General features: G+C 42.8%; 1 protein-coding gene across 3 annotated transcripts in view; it reads left to right on the top strand.

Annotated features, from left to right (window-relative positions):
* Positions 1-27,379, top strand: part of Wwtr1 (WW domain containing transcription regulator 1) — a 119,005-nt gene that overhangs the window by 23,805 nt on the left and 67,821 nt on the right.

Below are 27,379 nucleotides of genomic sequence, written 5' to 3'. Positions count from 1 at the left end.
AGGGGTTTGTGAGGTTTTACATCAGACACAACTTCCCATCTGTGGTAACTTTATCATGTTTGTACTTCTCCTGTCTGTGGTCACTCAGGAGATTGTTGGTTCTGAAGGTAATAATCCAACTTCTGCTTTTGCAGATCTACATTTACCCATAGGAAACATTTCTCACTCCTTCAAATAGGTCAGAATTTAGTTTCATGGAAAGGATGTTGTAATTCAATGGGGTAAAGGCTTCGATTCATAAAGTCAGCCTGTTTTGTAAAAAAATAGCCTGCACTGTTTCACCACTGAGGCATCGTGATAGGACTTTTAGTGGCTGTTCAGTGACCATTCAAGCTGTATATTAATTGGTTCATCCAGTTTCTCAAGTTCACCTTCTAAATAAGCAAATGGGATAAACACACTTTTAAAAAGATGTACCCTTTAAGGATCATTAGACATAATTCTTAAAACTAGAATTACTCGAGGTAAGACTGCTGCTGCTGCGTGTCTTAATAGGGATGAGGGGGAAGAAGGCAGTCAATCCAGAACCATTTGAATACTGAGTCAACTGTATTAATTATTTTCCTTTAAAAAAGATTTATTGGGGTTGGGGATTTAGCTCAGTGGTAGAGCGCTTGCCTAGGAAGCGCAAGGCCCTGGGTTCGGTCCCCAGCTCCCCAGCTCTGAAAAAGAGAACCAAAAAAAAAAAAAAAGATTTATTTTGTATTTATTTGTAAGTGTGTGTGTGTGTGTGTGTGTCTGTGTGTGCGTGCGCGCGTGTGCATGCGCGCATGTGTGTGGGTGGTGGTGCGCAAGCCACATATGAGGGTGCCCACAGAGACCAGATGAGTTACAGGCCATTGTGAGCTGCTGTGTAGGTGCTGGGAGTCAAACTCTGGAAGAGCAGCCGTCGCTCTTAAGCACCCAGTCATTTTCTTCATCTCTGTTTCTTTATTTTCTTTCACTACATGGAATATTGAATTAGATTTTAAGTACCAAAAAATTCTTATTATAGTTATATTATTTATATGACATCATGTTATTAATATAAATTTATAACTTAATGGCTCTAATATTTTTCTAGTTTCTGAACTAGAATGTTAATTATTCAAATCATAGCTAGCTTGAGAGAAAGATTATTACCACTTGGGAAAATATCGGCCACCCAGAGGTACTTGGATAAACTCGACTCTCACTAAGCGCCATTGTTAGAAACATCTTGAGCGGCTACCATAAGCCCCTGTTATATTAAAGAAGGAAAAATGACTGCTCTCATGTCATGGGCATGTTATGTGAAGGTAAGTTAAATGACGTTTTTGCATGTATAGGGTGTGACGTGTGATTTATCCACCCAGCTGTTTTTTAGGTGAAGGTGAGTGACTGGGAGCTAACAGTAAAGACAAGGAAAGCACAGTGATTGACAGAGACATTGAAGTTCTCTGGGACCCGGGCAAGTGTCCTCATGGAGCTCGAGAGAAGCTGCCAGTCATACACTACAACAGAGGAGAGAAGGCGAGAGTTTAATGTTATGCCCTGCAGTATATTGCAATAAACCTTTTTGAGACTGTCTGCAATCCGTGATGTTATTCTATACTACCGACGTACATGGGTCTTTAAAGACAGAACTGTAGTATAATGAGATGTAGGCCATCTCAATGACTAATGTCTTCTGCTGAGTTGAGTCATTTTTTTCCTTTGAATTTCTTACTTGATTTTTGTTCCCTCCATAAATTTTCTATTATCTGGCAAACATTTTCTGGTTGGCACCTGGTTACTTTGATCGGTACATCAAGAGGACTGGAAAGTCGGGTTGCTAGTCTCCAAAGAGTCCGGGGCACGGTACCACAGAGCAGGCTACTATGGAGCGGTGGCCCTTGCTTCAGAGCATCCATTTATTACAGCACTCTCAGCGCTCCTCAATGCTGTGTGGGAACTGCGGTTTTCTGCTTCCTTTCAATAACATTACTTGAGTTTAAGAGAAAAATCACAGAAATATAGTTTCACAAAGACCTCAGTGATTTAGAATTACTGTCTGGAATTTTAGAAAGTAGACAGCAAGGAGGCAAAAGGAAGGAGCTGAGTAGTTTAAAGACAAGAGCCATTTCTTTACAAAGGAGGCTCAAAAACCATGGGTTAATGAGTTTTGCCCTTAAAAAAATGAAGTTTAGTGAACTTCCAAGTCTGTTTGAGCAAAACGCCAAAATAGAGAAATCTTGTCGTTCTGTGACATTTTCAGCACGATAGAGTAAAACTGGCAACAGTGGTGTTTTAGGACCTGTTATTCTCTCAGGAAAAATTTGAGTCTGGCATAGAATTGTTCCTCCTGTGAGTGGCATGGATTCTTTAATGATCTTCAGATTCCTGGTAGTTTATTTGCTTGAATCTGTTTACCTCAGTTACCACAAGTAAACAGATATCCCGAAGGGTACAGTGGAAAGCTCTAGACTTGTGGGGTGAGTGTCTGTCTGTCTGTCTTCCAGCTTTGTGATCCAGAGATATAATTTATTCCTGCATGTGAACAGGCACAGTTATGACTTATTTTTTTTGCAATGGAAATATTGTTAATGGGGACTCATATCTGAGCTGGCACTTGAGGTTATAAAACAGACAAGAATCAGGTTCATTTCAATTCCTATAAAATGTTCTGTCATGTTTAGTAGTTAAGACTGCATGTCTGTCTTAACTATTTCTTTCTGTTGTGTCTGTCTGTCTTCTTTCTCTGTCTGTCTCTCTGCCTCTGTCTCTGTCTCTCTCTTTCTCTCTCTGTGGGGTGGTGGTGGGGGTTGGTGCTGTGGTGTTTTTTATAGAGCAAAGGAGAAACTGATATGGGTGGAGCTGTAAGATGCTTATCTCTCCAGAGAGAAATAATGATCTTTGGAACCTAATTTGAAGGCACTTGACCCTTTAGAATCGAAGGCAGTTCTCTCCTTCATCCAGACCTCAGTGAAGGGGATCCTTTCCATCGGACTCCATCGGGTGAACTCTGTAGCTGCTTCAGCTTAAGGGTTGACAGACCAGACACCAACCAGACAGGTTTCAAGAAAGTTCAGCCCTGTTTGCAGCCTTCACACTACTAACCTTGTGACCTTTGCATGCTCCACATGCTCGGTTCCCTTGTGAATACTTTATAATAAAAAGAGACTTGGTGGGCTGGAGAGATGGCTCAGAGGTTAAGAGCACCGACTGCTCTTCCAGAGGTCATGAGTTCAATTCCCAGCAACCACATGGTGGCTCACAACCATCTGTAAAGAGATTTGATGCCCTCTTCTGGTGTGTCTGAAGACAGCTACAGTGTACTTGTATATAATAAATGAATAATAATAAAAAAAGAGACTTGGTGCTCAAACCCTTCTTCATGGGATGTGGCCTAGGGTAGTGGTTAAGTGTATGGCTTCCGGACTCCCAGTGTTTGGGTTAATTCTGAGGTCTATGTCTCATTTCCCTCTCTCAGAATGGAGATGGTAAGCATCTGAATGTGGTTGAGAGAGCCAAGCACATGAGAGTGCCAGGGGCTAAACAGAGTCACATTCCTAATGATGCAATGATAAGATCTTAGATGCTTATAAAGACTCCTGGTTCTGAGAACAAAATTTATAAATCACCCCTCATGATCCCGAAAGATCCAGACCATTGCAAAAATGTGGTCACCAGTTTCATTGGGCGGGAAGATAAATGGCGTCCTGTGCAGTTGGTGTTTCTGGTGTTGTCAAGTCTTTGGGCAGTACAGGTAGGCTAAGGGGCTTCTCGGTGCCTTGAGCTCAAGAGGAAAGTAAAATTTGAACAGGAGTGTCTTTGCCGTGTCCAGGAGCGTGTGGAAGTTGAATACATCATCGGCTGGAGTGCTCTGCCTACCTGGTTTCCTTTTCTGTAACACTGCTGACAGAAACTGCCTCAGTTAGTGTAAAGAGTCCGAGGGGAAGCAGCATAGCTTTTCATGGGGGCTGGGGGGAGAGAGGGTGCATTCTCCCCACGTCCCTTCGTATGCCTCTTAGGACATGGTATAGTCCAGAGGTGTGACTGATGGTCAACGCCATCCTTCTAGAGAGCTGTCCTGGGAGCAGGCATGGCTGTGCCTCTTTCCCTGTTGTTTTCAGCCTTCAGTCCAGTGAGGTCACTACGGTGGCAGTTTATCTTAGTAGCCTGAATATCTGGGTTGGATGTCCCTGAGTATCTTGAGGAGATCAAGGACTTAGAGGAGGTGTTGTCCCCTACATTGGTTTTGACCCTGGAGTCTAGGAAAGGAGAGGAAAAGGGACAGGTTTTTCCCTGTTTACCCTCCCGAGTGGGTGCTCCCTTTACCTTGCTGGGTTTCTGTGGTTTGGAGAAACATAAAGACTTTAGGTTCAGACAAAATTGGGTTCGAATCTCAGCTTGTCTTTTGTAAGGTTACTTTTGTATGTATATACTCAAAGCCCCTGTATTTGTCTTTGTTTACCCTTAATAATAGGGGTGTCACGCATCCCCATTTTTCTCCATTTGTCTGGAAGTACAGATGTAAGTGCTTGACAGTTCTGTCGATGGCTAAGAGTACTTTTGGGTGCTTGACTTTTGTTTGCTTTCAAACGCGGTCTCTCCTGTTTACTTGCTCTGTGAGCTTGCCTGCCGTGGGTGATGGTGTAAGGATTAAGGAGAAACACGCTAGCCTCGGGTACCAAGACTGGCTTGGACAGATGCTCAGGGATGGTGGTGCCCCACACTGCTCTCAGATTATTTCTCTGGTGTTGTCACTGTAGTCCTAGGCTCCCACAGCCAGGCCAGTTCCAGGAACCCTCACGTTTTTCTTCAAACCTCTCCTTTCGCTTTAGAAATGGGTAGTAGCTTTTAAAAAGATATTTCAAAAGAAATCATACCACTTTGTTAAGTAAGTGTGGATAGGTCCTACTACAAAAGACTTCCTCTCATAATTTGCTGAGTGTTTACTGTCCACGTTTGTAAGTCTACTTCTAGGACTCCTGTGTGCATGTATCTATAATAATAGTTATTTTCCTTTAATGATTTCCTTTGACTGATTCCATACTTTATATCTGTGGGGGTAGGGGTGGGGTAGAGTTCACTGATCCTTACACGCGGTTAATATAGAATTTTATTTAAACATTTTATGTATGTGTGCATGTGTGGTTGGGTGGGAGTTTGGGCCATGGTTTGTATATGGAGGTCGGGGACCTTTTAAGAGTTAGTTCACTCCTCTCTGTGGGTGCTAGAGATTGAACTCAGAGCTGGGTGGAAAGTATCTTTTTATCCTGCGCTGTCTTGCTGGCCCTGATTTATATAGGATTATAGGAGTCCACATACCTTGCTAAAATGGGGACAATGAAAGATGGTGAAATATGATGAATTTGTGGGAACCCATAGGTTCCCAAAAAACTACAGTTTGCAGCTTGAAGTGTATAGTGTAAGCGGTGTTGTGTAGCTTGGGCTCATCCACATGAACTTGGGGACAGGAAAAAAAGATGAATTGGTTACACGGTATTCCAGTCTTACAGGGAGGGATTTTTGTTGTTTGTTTTGTTGTTTTTCTTTTCTTTTGAAATGAAGTCTTGCAACCAAGACTGGACTTGAGCACCTAAATGTCCAGCTTAAGACCCTTAGGTATTTGGATTACAGCTGTGACCAGCTGCTGCAGAATGGGATAAAGTTTGAATCTTCTTTTTTCCCCCCGTTCAGTTTGTTTGCCAGCATCCTTTCCGAGTGTGACTGCCTTGTCATCGCACTCTGTGATTCCTCAGTGGAAAGCAGCCATCTATGTTAAAGCAGGAGAGGAAATGGGGTATGCTGGTCTCACTCAGCTAAAATGCATTAAGATGGCAAAGGAAGTTCTGGACTGAGAAGATTTTCAACAGCAGTTTCCCCTGCATTTTACCTAATGCCGAGCAAAAACCAACTGTCCCCTAGTTAGAGATTCATGTCATGTATAAAAAGCAACATTTCCTCCCTGCCTCCTCAGAAGCTTAGAGTAACGAAGTATCTTTCCTTCCATATCTAGCCTCAGTATCAGGAAACTGTAATTCGTTAATGCCTGTCTTAAGTAACGGACATCTTTACAAGTCTGAAAATGGTTTCTAATAAGGCATCTAAATATGAAAGAGATTTATTAGCCTAGAAATAAGTTTGTGCTAGCTAGCCTGGGGATTTGAATACATGAGCTTAAGAGGAAGCCATCCTAGAGCTGAGAGTTTAAAGACAGATCTGAAAAGAGGTTTAGGAAGCAGTTCGTCTATTTTTAAGACAACCCATGGAAGCTCTGAGGGCCTGTGAGGATCAGGTTTGTGGAGATGAATTGGAGATGAGACAGGAAATGTCTACAGGCACAAAGCAAATGCCAATTGCTGGCTGAGGGCAGGAGAACGCAAGCCGCACTGCTTGGATGCTGGTCTGAGCCCTCTCGGTCGGAATGTTCCTGGTGTGTGTTATGAAGGGATGTCTCCCACTGAGGATATTGACTCAGGAATGTTTCCGTTTGCAGTCAGGATGGCCTCCACCAGACCAATATTCTTCTCAGGCCTTTTTTGTTTTGTTTTGTTATCTTGGATAAACAGAGAGAGAGAGAGAGAGAGGGTGATTCATTTTTCTGGAAAAACAGGATACGGTAAAATACTGCAAGTGACAACGAAACTGACATGTTTCACATACAATAATATTTATCAAGGAGCCCAGCAGTACATGGGGCAGACGCCTCCATGGTGTAGCCCTTCTCCCATCCCCCTTGCTTGTTTTGAGTCCTTGGCCAACTTTCTTGTTTCTTTGGATCTCAGTTTCCTCCGATGGTAAGTCAGGCAGTCAGACTACTGAATGGGTACACTGTGAGAGTGTGGCTGGCAACAGTGATGGGCTTAGGTAATTGGCATTCTAGTAAACTTGACTATCCATATGCTGGGTATAAAAGACTGATTCATTCACATTCGCAGTCATACCAAGAACCTGACTGTAAAAGAAAATGGCCAGCCTTTTGCAAAGTGAAAAAAAAAAAAGTTTCTATCTGTGGCCCAAGGTGTTGGAGTCTCTTGATGGTGCTACCCTGAAAAGGAGATATCACTTAATCGGTGGGAAATAGAAGTTTCTAAGGGACTCATTCAAATATCATTTACTGCATATTCTTAGGTACCAAGGGACAGGAAGATTAATTGCAGGTGATGTCTTTCTCTTTAAAGAGTCTGTTTTCCACTGTCAAAAAAAAAAAAAAAAAAAAAAAAGTATCCCACTGCCCAGGTGTGCAGCATGGGTAGGTGGGGGGTTTTATTTGGGGTTTTTGCTCTCTCCTCAGAATTCAGGTCAGCCCTCAGAAGATCAGGTCAGTCATGTTAACAAAATGATGCAGATTGGGCAGCTCTTGTCAAAGCGCGGAAGGCTTTCACTTCAAAATCTTGGTCTTTGGTCTGTTTTATGTAGCTCCAGTTTTACCTACTGCAAGTATCAGGCCACAGGTGAGGTTTGACAAGGTTGTGTGAAAACTGCATTCCTGGTTCAGCAGCATCTGGTTCTATCTGGACCTTCAAGGTCTATGCAAGGCAGGAGTAACCTGAAGGAGTAAGTGGGACTCACAGGGAGCACATAGTGGCCATGGAATACTTTCGTCAAAGTTGTATTCCAGGGATCTATGAGGGTTCCCAGACTGCCCTATAGGAATCAGAAGGGAGACCAGGACCAAAGTCTTCCATAAAGCACCAAGCACCGAGACTACATACCAGCCCTTTGGATGCACTGACTGCCCTCCTTCCCAAGGCATGGGTCATCTCAGCATGGGCAGATGGCCCTTCCTTCCTCCTTTCCTCCCTCTTGACCCATTTTCCTTCTTCTACGGTATGTTCAATAAAATAAAGTAAATAAATGAAAAAAAAAAAAAAAACCAAAGAAAACTGCATTCCTGGTTGACTTTCTGCTTTTTATTTCTATCACACCTTCTGGCCTAGAATAAAATCCCTCCAATGTGCATCTCCTCCTTGCTAAGTTGTAAGTGGGATGGAGAATTCAGGGCTCTAATCCAGTCTTTTGACTTAAGTCTGTATGTATGGAACAGGAGGTGAATCGCAAACGTTTTTCTCATTTGCTGAAGGAAATAATGATTACCACGACTGTGGGCTCAGTGCAAGACCAGGCAGCAATGGGGGAAGTATTTTTTTTTTTTTTGAAAGTTTACAAAATCCTAGTGGGATTTACCATGGATATCAAAGAAGCTAGAAGAGCAAGGGACTACATAAAAACGTAACCGGTGTTAACTAGTAGATGTGTGCTCTGGGTGAGCTCCACAGGGCAGTTGTCTCCCTGCACCCCCTCCTTACACATATAATTCTGTTCATATTCTCCTTTCATCATTCTGGCTCTCACAATTTTCTTTCTCTTTAGTAATTTTTTTTTAAACTAGGCAAAGAATTTATAGGATATGAAGAAAAACCAGAGTTTAATGTTCGTTTGTTTTTTTGTTCTTTGTTTTTGTTTCTCATATGGTGGTGGGATGAACCCCAGGGTCTGTATATGCTAGGTAAGCACTTGCATGGCCAGCTATGTCCCCAGCCCTTTCAGTATTTGAGATACAGACTAAATATTACCTCCCACATGTACTCTCCCTTTTGATACTCTCTCTCTGAAGCAAATGCCAGGGGTTGACAAACTTCTAAAGAAGGCCAATCAGTGAGTGTTACTGTCTTCAACAATTAGAATGGTTTCTGCTGTATCTAATCAACTCTGTACTTGATAGACCAAATATAAATGAATGAATACGGGCAGGTTTCAAAAAAAAACCCCTTATTTTAGAACACAAATGAGAGCTGGGTATAGCCTGTAGGCTCTTGTTAGCTGACCTCTGACCCACATTCTCCTCTGTGTAGTTTTACTGGTTCTGCACATATCTTGTCTTAGCGTCTGTTCATAGATTTTTAGGACAGAGTTAGGTCTTTTTCCTCTTGTAATTCCCTGGGAGTTGTATAGGGAGGAAAGTATTCAGTTGATGTTTGACAAATGAGTGGCCCACAAAATGAATGGAGCCTGTGTTCAGGAGCTGTCAACCTCAGAACAGCCCGAGTGGCTCAGGTCTTCCAGGCTTCTCATGTTCTGCCCACCTCACCTCCACCCCAACTTGTCCTGCTACTAAGGGGGACAAGAAGACACTCATTTTAGCCATTACCATTTACAGCTCAAATAATTATTTATATTGTGTTGGGGACTGTTTACCTTGCTGAATTAATACTAGGCTTCGTTAAATGTGCAATTAAAAGGAAAAGTAGCTGTTTTTAGCTTTAAGGGCATAAGACTGGATTCATGATGTAAGTGAACACAGACACTCGAGCTATTTCCAAAGGCTCCAGGAATGGGTTTTTACTAGTTTATGTATTACAAGGCATTGCTTTGTGTAGTGGTAGAGGAAAATAATCTAGAGAAAAACCAAACAGAAAACTTTTCTCATTTTAAAATCATTCCGAGCGCGTGTGAATTTCGTATTTTGTTTTCAGTTGCATCTCATCATTTCTCAGTGTCAGAAGATGGACCGCTTATATGTTTGGATATTGGAACACCATGTCAGAGGACAGAAAATGTCCTTCACTTCCGTGTAGTGTTAAAAGTCTCTTCTCCTCACACAGGGTCAGTTAGCCTAGAATCTTGTTCTTTTCTTCCGGTCGGAGTGAACTCTTGGAAGCCTCTGAATCCATTTAGGGAAGACAATATGAACAAACCCGTGTAATTGAAGTGTTAATTTCACTGGAAGTAAGGCTGATGAGGACCTTGGCAGAGGAAGGCTATTGTTTCCTCTGTGGAAACTTTAATCTTTGTTTTCTGGTGACTGTAAAAAACAATAGGTTGCTGTGGGGTTTCAGTAATCGAGGAGGAAGTAGCATGAGGATGACTGCAAGTCGGTTGACCAGGATGAGGCTGACTTTTTTGGAAGACGAAGTTGAACAACTCTAGTTAGCTATCTCCATTTTCTGTAAAAAAGAGCAGATACTAAAATGTCACAACACTGTATATATAATTGCTGTTGAAAGTGCCTACCTCTGCTGCTCCAGTGTGAAAGGTAGCCATTCTCAGTCTATAAACAAGTGAGTGTATTTATGCTCAGTCTAGCACACCGTTTTAGACGTTTCAAGTTACAGAGAGTTACTCTTTTAACTTGCTTCGGCTGTTTAACAATCTAGAAACCATTCGTAGGTTGTCTCAGAGAAACTGGCTGCACATTATCATCTCCTAACCCTTCTCTAATGAACTAGCAAAATAATTTCTTGAAGGGGGTAGTGGAGAATGTTCTGTGTATCTTATTAGGTAATTCCTTTATAGGCAGTTAACCCGTACTGGGGAAGCCTTAGGTAGGGGTCTGGATGACACTTGAAGAATCTGGTGTAGGCCTTGACTCATAATGTAGGATTGAAAGATGAACGTTGGCTAACCAACCGGCTTATGCTGAGATTAGACATCACTACTTGGCTTTATTTTTGAGATGCTTGCTAAGCTGCCCTCAAACTTTTACCTCATCCTCTTAGCTAGACGGATTACTAGCTCTCCACAAGGTTCAGTAAACCACATGACCTCCCAGGCTCCCTGTAGATCTTATCGTTGTCACGGGATTTAGCTCTGTTTGATACTTCCTTCAATTTATCTTTCTAAACATTACTTAAGCTATGTGCTGAGAAATTTAGTATTTGCTAATTGTTTGGGTCTTGATAGTGGTAGATTTGTGTTTTGGGGAAAAGGATCGTCAGAAAACAAACTATACTTCATTAGCTCAGCTGCGTTTGTTTTCTACTTGGCATTTGTTGTCTTGACTTTCTTACCGTTAAAAGCAATGTGATGGGTAATTAATATGCATTAAAGCAAATTAATACAACTATTATTTCACTCAAGCTTCATTAAAAAATCAGATAGCAATGAGAACATTTATATGTTTTATTTTATGTGTAAGTGTTTTGCCTGAACATATGTGTACCATGTTTCTACCTGGTGCCCATGGAGGTCAGAAGACAGCATTGGAACCCAAGGAACTGAAGTTAACAACTGCTGTAAGCTGTCATATGGGTGCTGGGGACTGAACTTGGGTCCTCAGAAGAGCAGCTGGTGCTCTAAACCATTGAGCTACCTCTCTAGACCCTCCGATCTGGACTTAATGTTCTTACTTTCCACATTAATTTCTTTATTCAGCATCTGCTACTGGCACTAGTCTACACTTAGAGGGATGGATTTTTCTTCTCTCCTTTCTCTACCCCTCTATCTCATTTGCTTACTAGCTTGCATGGTAGTTTCTTGGCAAATTTCTGTGTGGTGCTTTTGAGGAAATGCTATCAGAATTAGCTGTAGAGCCTCGAAGATCTTTCTTGAGTCTCCAAGAAGTCTCCTAAGACATTAGTCGTTGAGGGTTGTGCTGACTCCTCACTGACAGAATGAAGTCATTAATTTTGGTTACATTAGTTAAATTGGAAAATGCTTCCATTAAGATCTTAGGGAAGGCCAAGCAAGTGAGTCTTAGAAAATTGCTACAACAGCCTCATGTAGTTGTGTGTACTGGCGCTCAGAGCGTTTGGGCCTTTGGGGAGCTTAGTCAGGACTACCGAAGGTTCAAAGCTAGCCTGTGTTACACAGGGAAATCCCTTTTTCAGCAAACAAACAGCCTTAAAATTACCATGCCAAATTCACAAGTGACACAGAAGACAATCCACACTGTAAGCCTTCTGTGCAATGATAGTGAGTTCATATTTGTGTTATATATTGTTCTTTATTGGAAAAAATATTTTCATTGGCCTGATGGCTAATCTTGGTTGTCAACTTAACACAGCCGGAAAGAGGGAACCCTAGTTGAAGAGTTTCTCTTATCAGATTGGCCTGCGAGCATACAGGTTAAAATAATTTCTTGATTGCTAATACAAAAAAACCACAGCCCGCTGTGGGTGGTACCATCCCTAGGCAGGTGGGTCTGGGCTGTATTCGAAGGATGGCTCATTGATCCAGGGGAAGCAAGTCCATAAGCAGCATTCCCCTGTGATCTCTGTTTCAGGTCCTACCTTGCCTTCTCTAGATGATGGTCTGTAACCTATAAACCAAATAAACCCCCATTGTCTTCTGAGTTATGGTGCTTCTCAGAGCAGCAGAATGCAAGCTAGAACAATGTGAGCTTATTTAACGGACACTGAAATGTCTTAAGAAAGCGCAGGTGTGGCGGTGCATGCCTTTAATTCCAGCACTAGGAGGCAGAGGCGGTTGGATCTCTGAGGCCTATGTAAGTTCCAGGCTAGCCAGAGCTACACAGTGAGATCATGTCTTAAACAGAACAAAGCAAAATAAAAGTGGTAAGAACAGTAAAAATGGAGAATACTTAATACTTAGAAATGGCCTTAGAAAGTTGCCTCGTGCATGGTGCCACAGGCCTGTAATCCGAGCACTTGAATGGCTGAGGCAGGAGGGTCATGGCTGTTTGGTTTCAGACCCTGGATAAGGGACTGAGGTGCATATTTTACCCATCAAAGGCAGACCTGGTCTCCTGGTTCACCCAGCACCCCTCAGTCCCTACTTGCCATACCCTGTCCCCGACCTTGAACTTTCCAGTCCAGGGGCTGGGCTGCCCTTCCCCTGAGAGGCTCCTCTCTATGTAATCCAGACATTTTGTTCTCTCTTTCTTTCCCTCCCTTCCCCTCCTCCTCTTCTCTGCACACATGTGCACACCCTTTCTCTCTGTCTCTTCCCTCTTCACCCCACCCCTCTCTCTCCCCATGGTGACTGTGAACTCACTGGAGAGCAGCTTCCCAAAAAACCTGCCTTTAATCTAATCTAATCTGGCTTGAACTGCCTCATTTCGCCAGCAGTGAAGGAATAATCAGTGAGGTTCAAAAGTTTGAGCAGGCTTTGCCCTCATAGCTTTGCCTTGTCACCATGTTTTTCTCTTTTCTCCTCCTCTTCCTCTTCCTCTTCCTCCTCCTCTTCTTCCTCTTCCTCCTCTTCCTCCTCTTCCTCCACCCCCCCTCCTCTAATGTGGGTGTAGTGTTTTTAGGCTGTTAGGATAATAGAACTGTAACAATAATAATTTATTGTTATTATTGATGACATTTCCTGTTGTTCCTCTCCAGACTGTTGCTCTCTCCCCCTTTTAGTCAGTGGTGACCTGCCAGTTTATCAGAATCAAACCAAATTAAATCTGGTCTCAGATCTTTCACACAATTTCAGCCTTCTCAGAAATTAATAACAAAACACCCCCCAAAAAAACCCCTTGAGAGCAACCAAGAACAAAATGGATCTTCCCTTTTGGAATCTCTCCCCACCTTTCTAGGGGCCTGGGGACTTAGAGTTCACCCCTGGTATCCTGCTGACTTGGAGCAACTGTAATTATGTATAGGTGTTTATGTCATTATCAGGAGCTGGAGGAAGGTGGGTCTGTATTGCCCAGCATTTGCTATGGACAAACCTGTTAAGCTTCTCTACCCTGTCGTGTCCCCCCCCCGCCCCCCACCCCCCGCCAAAGAAGTGTAAATGTGCGAAGTTTAGTAGCTCAGATCACCTTTTAGTTCATAATAGGGCTGGGATGCTAAGCCCACCGTATGTGACAGAATCTTTCTCTCACCTGAGCACTCTGACTAGAGAAGCTGCCTTTGAAGTGATCTGAGAAATATGTGTGCTTCCTCCTAACATAGTTCTGTATCTTTTGTGGCCTTAGACTTTTATAAGCTGTATGTTTTATTTTAATGTTACTGACTAGATTGGCTCTGTCACTTTTGGAGGGACCATTGGAACTTTTAATAAATACGAATGGCACAAAACTCATTGGACTACACTATTTTGAAACAACACTGTCTTGGGACAACTAGAGCATGTACCTTTGAGAGCTTCAACTTTGGGGCTGGAGACAGCTTAGGGGTAAGAGTTCTTACTGCCCGTACAGGGGATGCAAGTTTGGTTCCCAGCACCCAAATCAGGCAGCTCACGAGTTCCAGTTGCAGGGAGTAACCTCTCTGGCCTTTGGGTATTTATTTGCATGCACAGGATGCACAGGCGTACATGCAGGCACTCACATATACACATCAAATAAGTCTTTTAAAACACTTCAGGAGGCAGGAAAATACTTGTGTGTGAACTAATCGATATGCATCTCAGTACAATAAGTTGGCTGGTGTGAATGATGAACGTTGGCTCCCACAGTTCTGAAAGTTGGGAAGTTCAAGATGAGAGTAGATGTTGTTGTCTGACCCCCATGGTTCTTTCTATCTGTCACCAAAGAGATTTATCTTTCTGACCTCTTAGCAGGACACTAGGGATTTATTTATTTATTTATTTATTTATTTATTTATTTATTTATTTATTTATTAATGAGTCTTTAGGATCTAATCCTTTTGAGAGGCTTTATCTTGGGAGCTTATATTTCAGTGATGAATTTAGTAAGGCCGCAGCCGTTAATGGTATCTGCTCATATTTTCACCTTCCTTTCGTTTCCCATACTTCAACGGACAGGCTTTTAGGGTCAGGAGAGTTCAGAGCAGGGACTGTTAGTGGCTTCTAGGAGTGGCTAGGGTTTGCGGGGTGTGTGTATATGTGTAACTTATGATGACGTTTCAGTATCTACGAGGAAAAAAATCCCAGCAACTCTTCTTCTCAAACAAGCTTCTGGTCTGAACCTATAGCTTAAGTCTTTGAGTCCTAGATCCTTCTATCTATTAGTCTTTGAGTCCTAGATCCTTCTATCTATTGGCCTTAAAGGGGCTATGCTGTTCACTTAATTATCCTCAAGTTGGGACCTCACACATCCTTTCTTCCTCACCTAAAATTGTCCATCTGACCTTAAAATTCCCAGTGCACCTTTCATGTTTCTTAGCCCTGGTCTAGCTTGCCACGGTCTCTGCGTGGACCATTGCTGTCTCTGACTGGCTGCATTCCCATGGGTAGTCTGTTTTTCTTTGACTTTATTGTTGTGCTGGGACAAGAATGTCTTCTAATAGGACGGATGTCTTAATATTGTGCTTATGATTTAAATGTGATTGAAAGCACTTCATTTGGCATTTAGGATGAAGCCCGTGTATCTTATGGTGCTCAGAAGGCCATCTAGTGTGACCAGACTGCTATATTCCCCAGTCTTACTGAACTTAGTTTTCCTTCTATACTCTGCATAGTGCTTGGGCGCTGGGTCTTCTCAGGGCTCATTCTGTCTCTTTAGTTTCTCTTCCCTTCTTTAGTGCACAGGCTTAAAAAAAACACCCCTCAAGTGTCCATAGACACTCCTGCCCTTTGGCTCTGTGAAGGAGAATGTAGAAATTAATGCTTTCATTTTCTGGTTAGGCTTGGTTTCTCAGGCACCCATCCTGTTTTGCCCTCTGATTTGCCAGAGTGTGTGATTGGAGGAGGGTATGAAGATGGGTCAGTACCCCTTCAACAGGAAGGATAGGACTTGAGGGCTCAAGGATAGGAGCTCTGGGCTGGCCTGACATCAATTCCCAACACTCTCTGGAGAAACACTGAGCAGCTGGTCATCATGTGGGCTGGGAGGAATGGGGCTGGGCTAGGGGCTGGGATTAAGGCAGCCTTGTGCCAGCAGCTGTGGTATTGGGAACACCTGGTGCTCCTGGAAGTCCAGGGGCTCTGTCTCTGACCTCTTGCCTTCATTTCCTGCATTCTCCAAATGACAGCGGAACATTGAAATAGAACATAGAGGCGAACATGTCCTGCAAACATTTGGGTTTCCTGGTCCCTCTTTCCGTTGAGGAGGTCCTGTAGTGATCAAAGCTAGTTTAAGTATCCCAAATCTCTTGTGAAAGTCCTTCAGAGTTTGTGGTGCCCGTGTGTGTGTGTGTGTGTGTGTGTGTGTGTGTGTGTGTGTGTGTGTTTGTGGGGTGGGGGTGAGGATTGCACGTTGTGAGCTGCAGTGAGCAGGCCCTGTATCACAGGGAGTTAGGCTCCAGTCTTGGTCTACCAGCAGAATTTTAGGGAAATTCCAGAGCTTCTGAGCCTCAATTTCTTCACCTATAAAGTAGGACAATAATACCAGAACATGGAGCAAAGACTAGGAGAATCTAAAACAAATGGATTTTATGTTATGAAATTTGAATATTTTGCATCTATCACTGTTAATAGTACTATTGCTGCTTCTAAAGCATGGAAACCCGCTTGTTGAGTATGCTCACCAACTCACAGTATGTGTGGATGCATCCTAAGCCTGCAGCCATAGTGGTATCTCAGTCCTGACCTTGGGTATAGAAAATGCCTGTGTCACAGATCTGTGCAGCCTCTCAGCTGCCTTCTTGTACATGGCATTTACTACACCACAGAAGCATTGTTACCACACCAGCATTTTTTTCCGCTGACATTATCTCATAATCCAATCATTATTAGGAGAAAATGTCAGTTGACTTTCTGCATTAGTAAGGACGTGAACAATGAAAACCGTGTAACACAAAAAACGTTCTGTGCGGAATAGAAAAATGCCATCGCTTTCATGATTTTGCCAGTGGGGTAGTTCATGGCTCTACTTCAGAGTTACCCAGGGACTGAAGTGGAGTGGGAATTGGGGATGGAATATAATTATGGCAAGGAGGGGGAGTACCCCTAGCTTTATAATTATTCGTATTATCAGGAAGCAACTGTCCTTTGAATTATATTTTAGCTAAAGAAATTATGAAGCCATATTTTTATGTGAACTTCCCCTCGTGTTTGACATTCGCTAACAATTCTTCATAAATCTTAATTAAGACGTCAGAATTCCTTGTGAAGCTTCTCTTCATGTGTGTTCCCTTGTACAGTTACTAACAAAAGACCCTTTATGTCTCTGCCCAGCTTGATTTCAGTCATGAACTCCATGTTCCTTTATTACTTCATAGAATCTGGTTTCTTGACTGACTTAGTAAATCGGTTCTCAAGGACTTGGTGGGAAGCCAGAGGGACCGAGTGAGACTTGCTCACAGTCCAGGGTGGTTAGAGACAAAGGGAGACTGGCCACTGGTAGTCCAGTCCTTCTCAGAAAGCTCTCAGGAAAGCTTCCTGTGCCTTCATGTTTTTTTTTTTTTTTTTTTTTTTTTTTTTTTTAAAGAGAGAAAAAGAACTCTCTCTCTCTCTCTCTCTCTTTTTTTCTTTATTAACTTGAGTATTTCTTATTTACATTTCGACTGTTATTCCCTTTCCCGGTTTCCGGGCCAACATCCCCCTAGCCTTCATGGTTCTTAATCAACATTGAAAACTTCAGCCCAAAGTTAGTGTCTTTTGAAGGTTGTAGGAAGACGCAGATGCAGATGCAGGTGAATCTCTGAGTTCAAGGGCAGCCCTGGTCCATATAGCGAGCTCAAGGCCAGCCAAGGCTACACAGTGAGACCCTGCCTGAAATAAATTTGCTTTATGCCAATGTCCTTATTTTAGCTGCTATTGCGGGCTTGGGCTTTCTAATGTAATGTCTCCAATCACTTATGATCCAGGATGACTGCTGGCAACTCAAAATGTCTCCAGACTAAGGCTGAAAGGAAAACTGGCAGAAAAGCACATGAGATTGCCTCTGTTCTTTCCTCCCCTCAGCCTGCTCCAAAGGAGCAGAAAGACGTGTGAATGCTCATTCAGAGCACACAGAGGCTTCTAAATATGAAACTTTTCACTGAGCTCTGCCCTCAGTGTCCCAGAGCTTGCTCTGCGGAGAGACATTTTTTTTCTCTCCCATGAGAAAGCTTTATTGTTTCTCTGTCCCCTCCCCCTAAACTCTTTGATGCTTGCAAATGCATCTTGGTAGTTTTTCTCCGTGGGGTCTGCTTTGTGGCTGTCAGTGGTGAATGTGAAGATTACATGTAGTCTGTCCTCTGAAGGACTTTGAATCAGAAGAAAAGCTGCTTACTGCCAGTCATTACTGTAAACTCTGAATCGATACAACGTGCAGTGTAATGGACCTCATCTTTCACATCGTTTTGTTGAATTTTTTCCCCCAAGGCAGTCATTCCATATCGTAGATTACATGGCAGACTGTTTTCTTGACTGCTTTTAGACCGTTGGTGGATATTTTGAACATGCACATATTATTTCCTCAATTACACCGGAAGTCTCTTAGAGGTTGCCAGAAATAGATCTAATAAATTTTTTAAGTCTAGGGTTTTTTTTTTTTTTTTTTTTAATGTCAGACCCCGTGGCACTGCAGGTCTGTTTACAGGATATTATAGGATGGAGAATTGGACATATTAGTTTTGGGAGTATTTGGGTGGATGGTGAACTCGAGAAAAACTAGTTACTGGAAAGCTTTGAGGAGTGTGTGCTCATACAGTCTCAAGAAAAGGGGAAATGATCATTGTAATTTTAATTTTTTTCAAACCTTATTTTTAATGATGGCTCTTAAACGCTTTAACCTCCCTTGTAGCTACCACCCACCAGAGGTAGTGGAAAAGAAAGGATGTGGGGGAGGGAGCATACCTTTTAGAAAGGGTCTTTGGAGCAACTCCCATCTGTGCTGTCTGGAAATAGGCAGTTCAGGTCACAGATTAGCAGGTAGGGGCAGCTAGATCCACTGGCAAACACTTTACAGATACACCAGAAGTCCGGTTCGGTAGAGTCAGGTTAGCAACAGGGGTCACATGACCTAGCAGAGACAGTCAGGCCTCAGCCTCAGCCAGAGTCAGCAGGAGGGACCAACAGGAACACCAGGAGAGGTTCTCCACTGTGCCTCTCTCAGGGAAGCAAAAAGATGCGAGACCCACAGGGTGTTGCACAGCTAGCTGTACCAGCAAGCCAAGCTTTGCCTGCGGGGTCCTATTTATACCCTCCAGACATCATGTGTCCTCCACGTGCCCTGCCTTAGTGCATCTAGGCAGTCCAACTCCTCAGAGTCCAGACAGATGCAGCTCAACTACGCACTGTAAGGCGGATCAATACATGTGTGTTGTTAGCAAAGAATCCTTCATCACATGTCCTTTCACATGTTTGCTTTAGCAGAACATCTCTCTCCTGTGTCTGCTTCAGTGAACGGCTCCTTCAGGAGTCTGCCTTAGTCTCTCACCTGTGTCCACTTGAGGAAAACACTCCTTCACATGTTTGCCCCAGCAAAACACCATCCAACACAACTGATTCTCCAAGGAACCCTAAAGTTTCCACTTCAGGTCGTGATATGGGCCGTTTGCGTTGTTTCTTTTGAAATAATACCCACTTCTTAACATCTGTGTATTTTTGAAGGTGGAGTATTGATTTATTAGAGCCTGAATGTTTTTCTGTGTTCTAAGATACCAAGGACTGGGGTGTTGGTTTAAAGTTATTAGTCTGCTCCCACAGATCTGTCGTTTGTATAGATTTATACATGTGTTGCTCCACACAGTGTCTTTGGGGTGGCTGCAGCGTCTGTTTACAAAGGCTGTCAGCTGTTTTCATTGGTTTCTTCTTCTCTGGGCCCCACCCTGGATTGCTTGAGCTCCCTTATGGCATGGTGGCTGGGTTTCAAGGGTAAGTATTCCCAGGGATAGAAAATAGAAGCTAGAACTGGGTTTGGAAGTGCACATCTGTCATCTGTAACCCCTGGGGCTGGAGGTAAGCAGAGCTTAAGGTGAATTCTAGGCCAGCCTGGGCCACCTAAGACTAAGCCTTAAAAAAAAAAATGCTGTGTAAATGCCATAATTACCTAGGCAGGCCACACCTCTTGTAGACAGTTGGAAAGTGCCCAATTATTCAAAATGACTGTTTAAAAATTTTTTTAAAACCAGTCATCAGTTTTCTATAGTCTGTGTCTTGTAGATGTTACCCAGACATATGAACAGCACCAACTTGTGACTATATTTTTGTGTGTATGCTGATGTCCTTTGACTGCGTGCGCCTACAATGTAGATTTTAAATAGGCAGTTTCATGAATTGCAGCAAATTTTTTTTTTTTTGAGATTTCATTGCTATCAAATGAGTAGCCCCAATGGCACCTGTCTTGGGGAAATTGGCCTTATTTCAATGAAGAAGTAAGGGGGAGTACCAGGTCTTGTCTGTTCTCATTGGAGTAAGTTACGTGTCAAGTGTAAGGGTCCTGGGATCTGGTTTTGTGTGGCTGGGAAGGACCCAGAGGCATACTTGTTTTAGTATTGGGTTGTCAGGCTCCTTGTTTCTTTTTGATTTTGTCGGCTTAGCTAATGAAGGGCTTACAGTGTTCTAAGACTTCGCTTACGGCACCCAATTATATTTGTCTAGGAGGCTCTGGCGTGTGTGAAATCTTAGTTATTGCTGTTGATTCTTGGTAGTGATATTAATGTTTGAAGATGTTACTGTTGTGTCCCTTGCCAGTTTTATTACCATGTAGTATAGATTTTTGTTGCCTTTTTAAATTGTCACAATGCTGGAAATTTTGATGTTTTTAAACAAAATGAAGCATCCCGTTTATAATTTCTTGTATCTGCAGAATACATATATTTATCTTGGTATGTTTTTACCTTTTAATGATAGTGTTGAGTATTTTTATTCAGGAAGTCAGTACACAGAGTTGGCAGAATTTTAAGTCTCATTTCCACCCAACACTGTTTAAATAGTTTGAGGATTGGCTATAATGACAGACCCTTCTTTTCAACTGAGTTCAGTTGGCAGCCAGTGGACACTTTTTCTTTATTTTGGTAAGGTTTTTCCCTGGGCAAATACTTAACCAAATCCTGCTTTTCATCTGTTTTGATGGCACCAGACCATACTTCCTAGCCGTTTGCAGACAGTGTCTGTCTGGTGGCAGAATTTCCTGGGCACAGAGCCCCTAACTGGTACTGCCTGGCTTCTTGAACTTCACTGATAGACTTGATTATTTGCTCTTTGTTTTCTGCCATGGAAACCAATAAGCGTACCGTTTTGAGACAGCAGAGCAGCAAGAACCATCTGTTGTTAATCAGTTACACTACCATCCTTAGCCTGTGAACTTGGCTTAGTCAGACATTCCTTCTGCTAGGTATGGTGGTACAGACCTGTGATTCAAGCATTGAGGGAGCTGAGGCAGGAAGATTGTTCAGAGTTTCAGGCCGGCCTGGGTTATAGAGTGGTTTCAAGGTTAGACTGGGCAATATGGCAAGACACTGGTCCTTTCTTCCAACATCCAAGTCAGTTCTTCTAAGTCAGCACTCTCCAGAGATCTGGGTAAGATTGCAAATTAGAAGCTGCACGTGAGGAGAGGGTAAATATGGTAAGAGAGGGAGCAGGATTCTTGGGTTATCGCACCAAGCTATCCTTATCCGTTTCCGTACTGGCCAACCAGCATTGTACACGCCAGAGAACTCCCGCCAATGGACCCAGGTACCCATCGCTACTGCTGCTGCCAGCGCCACCCCAGTAATCAGTGCTAACTATGTGCTTGTGAACTTCTCATCGCACTTGAAATAACAGAAACAGAGGTATTGCAGAGTGAACTGGAGCAGGAAAAGCTCAGGGGTATGTGTAAGTGTGGCCAGGGAACTTAGGCCTGAGACAATCACAGAGAGGAAATGGCTACCTTTCTCTCACCATTGCTGGGGGCTGGGCTAGGTGTGTCTCTGGAGTTGTGCTCTGGAACCCAGTGCAGCATTGTGCCAGCATGCCAAGGGCCAGCATTCTATATCTCTACAGAGCCTAAACCCTTTCTTGGGAAAAGTTTGGTTCCTGATTTGCTAAGGGCAAGAGTGAATTTGCTGGGGGAATACAACATAGGCACAGCTGTAGTAGTTAGCAATCTTATAACTTCAGTTCCGGGGTTCTGATGTCTGTGTGGGTGCCAGGCATGCATGACCACATGCAAGTACATACAGGCAGGTAACATTCATACATTAAAAACAAAAACCAACCAACCAACAAACCAAACACACACACAAAAACAAAACCTGGCCTTTTTATGTCAAGAATGAATTTGCTGCGAGAGAAAAATAAGGAAAAAGAAAAAACTTAAAACAAAAGTGTGTGTAACCAAGAAAGTGCTGCTATAGCGAAAACTTTAGCACACTAAGGAAAGAAATTGAAGACACTAGATGATGGAAAAACCTTCCATGCTCCTGGGGCGCCAGAAATAATATTGAGAATGGCTGTGCTACCAAAAGTAATCTACAGAGTTAGTGCCGTCTGCATCAAGAGTCTAGTTGACAGTCTTCATAGGAAAAAGAAACACAGCAACAGCAACAAAAACAACAACCCTAAAATTAATATGAAACTGAAAAGCATACATAGCCAAAGCTATTTAAGGGGGGGGGTGTGAGGGTGGGGGTGTGGAGGAGTGGGGGGCGGGGTATCACCTTAAATTATATCACTGTCATGTTGACAAAGACAGTGGTACTGGTTTAAAAACAGACATGTAAACCAGTGGAGTCAAATAGAGGACCTAGAACAGTCCCACATAGCAGTACCTCCTAATTTTTGGCAAAGGCTTCAGAAACAGACTTCAGAAGAAAGGATGGCCTTCCCAACAGATGGCTTTGGGGAGGCTAGACCTCTACCTGCAGAAAGTGAAGCGTGACCTGCATTTGTTGCCCGAGTTTTAAATGGAACAAAGACCTTAATTCAAAACCTTAATTTAAAGGAAAAATAGAGAGAAAACTCTTAAAGTTGTAGGCCTAGGCAGGACCTTTCTGTAGGCATAGGACATAGTCCCAAGAATTGATACGTTAGATTCCACAGAGTTCAAATGCTTCTGCACAGCAGAGGATACATTAATCACTTTTCTGTAATAAAATACCATGACCCAAAGCAACTTACAGAATAAAAAGGTTTTTATTTTGTTTTGTATTTTTGAGACAGAATTTCACTGTGTATGCCTGGGCAGGCTTGCACCTTCTGCTTCTACCTCCCAAGTGCTGGGATTAAAGGTGTTTCCACTAAGATTGGCTGGAAGAAAACAACTATTTGGTTTATGTTTCTGGAAAGGGGGAGGCCCTGCTAGGGAAGGTGCGGCAGAAGGTGGCTGGACAGAGCAGAGAGCTGGATGAGGACATTTTACTTGTATGCCAGAAGCAGAGAGAGTAGGCAGGAGCTGGGATGAGGCCACAAACCCTCAAAGTTCACCTCCAGTGATGTAGCTTTTCATAAGGCTGCACCTCCTAAAGGTTCCATGCCCCCCTCTCCCAAACAGAGTCACTGCCTGGGAAGCAAACAACGTACCAGCTATACTCCAGACTTCAGGATGTTAATATGCAGAATATATAAAGAACTTCAGAATTTATACTGCAGATTCCAAGCTGCCAATCAGCGAATGGCCTGGCCAATATTAAAAACTGTTTGACTTTATTAGCCATGAGAGAAATGGGATTTAAATTACTTTGAGATTCCATCTTACCCAACCAGAGTGGCAAACGTAAAGAAAGAACAGGACAACAAATATTGGCAAGGCAGAGGGAAGAGGAGCCTCCATTCACAGTTGGTGGGAGTGTAAACTGGTACAGCCAGTTATGGGAATCAGCATGGTGGTTTCTGAAGAACTTAAAAATAGAAGTCCTGTATGACTTAGCTATTCACATCCTGGGCATGTACCCAAAGAACTCTTTCCTACGTCGGAGATACTTGAACTTGCGTTTCTGTTGCTGTTCTTGTTAATGGTAGAATTAGAGAAAGAACTGAAGGAGCTGAAGGGGTTTGCAACCCCATAGGAAGAACATCAATATCAACCCACCAGACTCCCCGAGCTCCTAGGGACTAAAATATCAACCAAAGAGTACACATGGAGGGACCCATGGTTCCAGCTGCACATGTAGCAGAGGATGGGCCTTGTCAGGCATCAATGGGAGGAGAGGCCCTTGGCCATGTGAAGGCTCAATGCCCCAGTGTAGAGGAATGCCAGGGCGGGGAGGTAGGAGGGAGTGGGTGGGTGGGTAGGTGGGGGAGCACACTCATGGAGTCAGGGTTGGGGGGATGGAATGGTGAGGGGTTTCTGGAGGGAAAACTGGGGAAGGGGATAACATTTGAAATGTAAATAAAGAAAATATCCAATAAAAGAAAAGAAAACAAAACAAAACATGACAAAGAAACTACCATAAAATAAAATCAGCCTGGAAGCTCATCAGTAGTAGATGCATACATAAGGAAAATGTGGCCTTAGCTATATGGTGAAAAAATTTATTTATGTGTAAGAAAATTGAGATTTGCAGGAAAATAGATGGATTTATTAATTGTTACATTAATGGGAGGTCACCCAGACTCAGAAAGACAGATTTTGCATTCTCTCTCAGAAGTGGATTCTGGCTTTTGATGTTTATATTTGTATATGTGTGGGTGAGAGTGTGGGCAGACAGCCTGATATAGGAAGGGAAAAAGAAGTTTTGAGGAAGGTGTTTGGCAAGAAAATGGATGGAGGACTATTGTAGAAAGGTACAGGTGGTAGGGCCGGCAGAGGTGTGAGGGGAGAAAGGTCAACAAAAATGATGTGTTACTTTGTATACCAAAACAAAGTACTATGCAGAGGGTGTTAATGTCTAAACAATGTCCCTATGGTATCTGGACCTTGGTCACTCCTCTGTTGAAATCCTTAGACCAACATAGTTCTAGCATGGCAGGATTTTGGCATCAATGGTGTCTTAGTGTTCTACTGATGCGGAGACACCATAATCAAAATAACACTTATGAAAGAAGACATTTAATTTAGGGATGGCTTAAAGTTCTAGAAGGTTAGTCTGTTATCATTAGGGCAGAGGCATGGAATACTTGTAGTACTAGAGCAGTAGTATGGGGGTTTTTGAAGCCTCAAAGCCTACCCCAGCGACACATTTCTTCAAACAAGGCCACATTCACTTCAAGAAGGCCACACCTCCTGATCCTTCTAATCCTTTCAAACAGTTCCACTCCCTGATGATGAGACATTGAAATATATGAGCCTGGTCATTTTTATTCAAACCATTGCAGTGGAGTATGATTAAAGATAGGTTGACCAGTGAGAAACAATTATATATTGCAAATACTGTTTAGTTTTTCATATGAATGAATACTTCCCAAAATCTGTATTTATTATGAGCCATTTGTAATATGGCTACAATTTTTTCATCCTATAAAAGTAAGCAAATATAGGACAATGTAACTATGTGTTAGAGTACTAGCTAGTACATGCAAGATCCTGGGTTGATATGTAAGGGGCTTGTTAAGTAAATTGTGATACTTAGGAATTTTAAATAGCATAAGAATTTTCTTAGAATACTATGTTGGATAGTTTTATTTCAATTTTATACAAGTTAAAGTCATCTGAGAGGAGAGAACGTTAATTAAAAGAATGTGTCTATAAGATTTGTTTGTAGGCAGGCCTGTAAGGCCTCAGTTTCTTAATTAGTTAATTAATTTCTTAATTAGTGATTGATGGAGTAGAGACTAACCTTTTTTGGGTGTCCCATCTGTGAACTGGAAATTCTGGGCTCTAAGAAAGCAGGCTGGAGCAAGTCATGAGGAGCAAGCCAGTTAGCAGCACCCTTTATGGCTTCTGCATCAGCTCCTGCCCCCAGGTTCCTGTCCTGTTTGAATTCCTGTCCTTAACTTCCTTTGATAAACTGTGATATGGAAGTGTAAGCCAAACCCTCTCCTCCCCACCTTGCTTTGGTAATGGTCACAGCAATGGTGACCCTAACTAAGATAGATAATAAGGAAAGTGGTTACTCTTATTGCTTACTAGGCTTGGTGTCAGCCTGCTTATGTAATGTTAGTGAGCTGAGCTTTTTCCCCCTGTCCTTTGCAGGAGATTTTTAGGGGATGGAAAGTCTTGGGGAGCAGCATTGTCCTAGCTAGCTTAAATTTCTACTTAACACAGCATAGAGTCATCTGAGAAGGAAGCCACAATTGCGCAATTGCCATGATTAGATTGGCCTATGGGTACATCTGTGGGGGATTGTCTTGATTACCCATTGAGAGAAGAGTCTATCTCCATCATGGTAGAGAACTTGCCAGCAGGCTTGGAGACATGATGCTGGAGCAGTGGCTGAGAGCTCACATCCATCCACAGTCAGGAAGCAGAGAATACACTGGGGAACTTCCCTTTCGAAATTGTAAGCCCACCCTCAGTGACACATATCCTCCAAATGGGGTCAAGTGTATACATGCTGATGTATGTACATGGATGAAAAACCACCACATTCTACCCACTGGCCCCCATAGTCTTGGGGCTATATCATAATGGAAACCATGTTCAGTCCAACGTCAAAAGCCCCTGTAGGTCTTTAGTTTCAACACTTTCAATGTCCAAGTTTGCCTGTAAACTCAGAAAAGCAAACTAAATAGTTTCCACTTACAGAGGTACAGAATATACATTAACACCCCAAAAGGGAAGAAAGGGGATTAGTGAGGAAATATGGGACCGAAGCAAGACTGAAACCCAGCAGGATAAACTCCAAATCATGTCCGATGTCAAAGGGATTAGACGGCTCCTTCCTTCCAGCTTTGCTGACTGCAGGACACCTGTTTGTTGGGCTGGTTCCACTCGCTGTAGCTCTCTTTGGTAGATGTCTCCCAGCTCAGGCCCCTCTAACATCTTTGGATCTCCACTACAATTCATACTTCACTTTCATAGCCTCATACAAGAGCCTCTCAGGCCCTCCACGCAAGGACTCCACTGCTGCAGGCCTGACCTTGGTGTATCTCCTTAACCATGGAGGAAGATTCCAAACAAACTCCTTTACTCATGCATTATTCATGCTTCTAAAGCTAGAACCTTGTGGTCTCCAATGTCAAGTTTGGTCCCGTTGAATCACTTTTACAGCAACTTTTGATTTTTTTCTTCTTCTTCCTTTCAATGAGTAGACGCTTCCTTAGGCCTTTTTCTATTACAAATTTGAATCGTAGGTGGGTGGGGTTTTGTCCTGAGGGCAACCCTCCCTTCATTCTATCTCAAATCATCTATTCTTTCAGCACAGTCTTTGGCTCCGATATTCAATTTCCTGATGCTCTTTGTCCCTTAAACTTTATATTTTGTAGTTCTTTGTTCTTTCATTGTAGATCTGCATAAGAATGATGGCTAATAGTAGCACAACAAAGTTAATATTAGGCTGTCTTGAAATCTCTGCCAAAGAAGGTAGTCCATTACTTTTCAGTTTAGCGTCAGGCAACTTCTTGGGACAGGGGTAGAAGGCAGCCATATTCCTGGTTCAAATACCACAGGAATGGCCTCTATGGCTGCTGTTGAGATACTTGCCTTTGGGCTGGGCCTCCACAGTCCACATAGCTCTTAGCACATTGTCTTTCGATTATGTTTAGCTTATAATATCCAGCTGCTTTTCTAGTCCAAAGTCCCAAAGTCTTCCACATTCCCCCTGAAGACCACATGGTCAGGTTTGCCATGCAATAAACCCACTTCCTGGTACTGATTTTAATAATAGTTACTTTTTCTATTGCTGTTACTAAACACCATGACCAAGCAAGTTACAGAAGGAATGGTTTATTTGGGGCTTATAATTCCAGAGGGACAGTAGTTCATCACCAGTATGGTGGGAGCATGTTAGCAGGTAGGCAAGCTGAGTGCTCTCATGTTAGTCTACAAATAGGAACCAGATAATGCACTGGAGATAGTGGGATGCGTGTGTAACTTTAAGCTGCACCAAGTAACATCTTGATT

The sequence above is a fragment of the Rattus norvegicus genome, chromosome 2 (assembly GCF_021556685.1).
Source record: "Rattus norvegicus strain SHRSP/BbbUtx chromosome 2, alternate assembly SHRSP_T2T, whole genome shotgun sequence".
Lineage (NCBI taxonomy): Eukaryota > Metazoa > Chordata > Mammalia > Rodentia > Muridae > Rattus > Rattus norvegicus.
The sequence above is the reverse complement of the archived record's forward strand: the minus strand, read 5'-3'. Positions and strand labels throughout refer to the sequence as shown.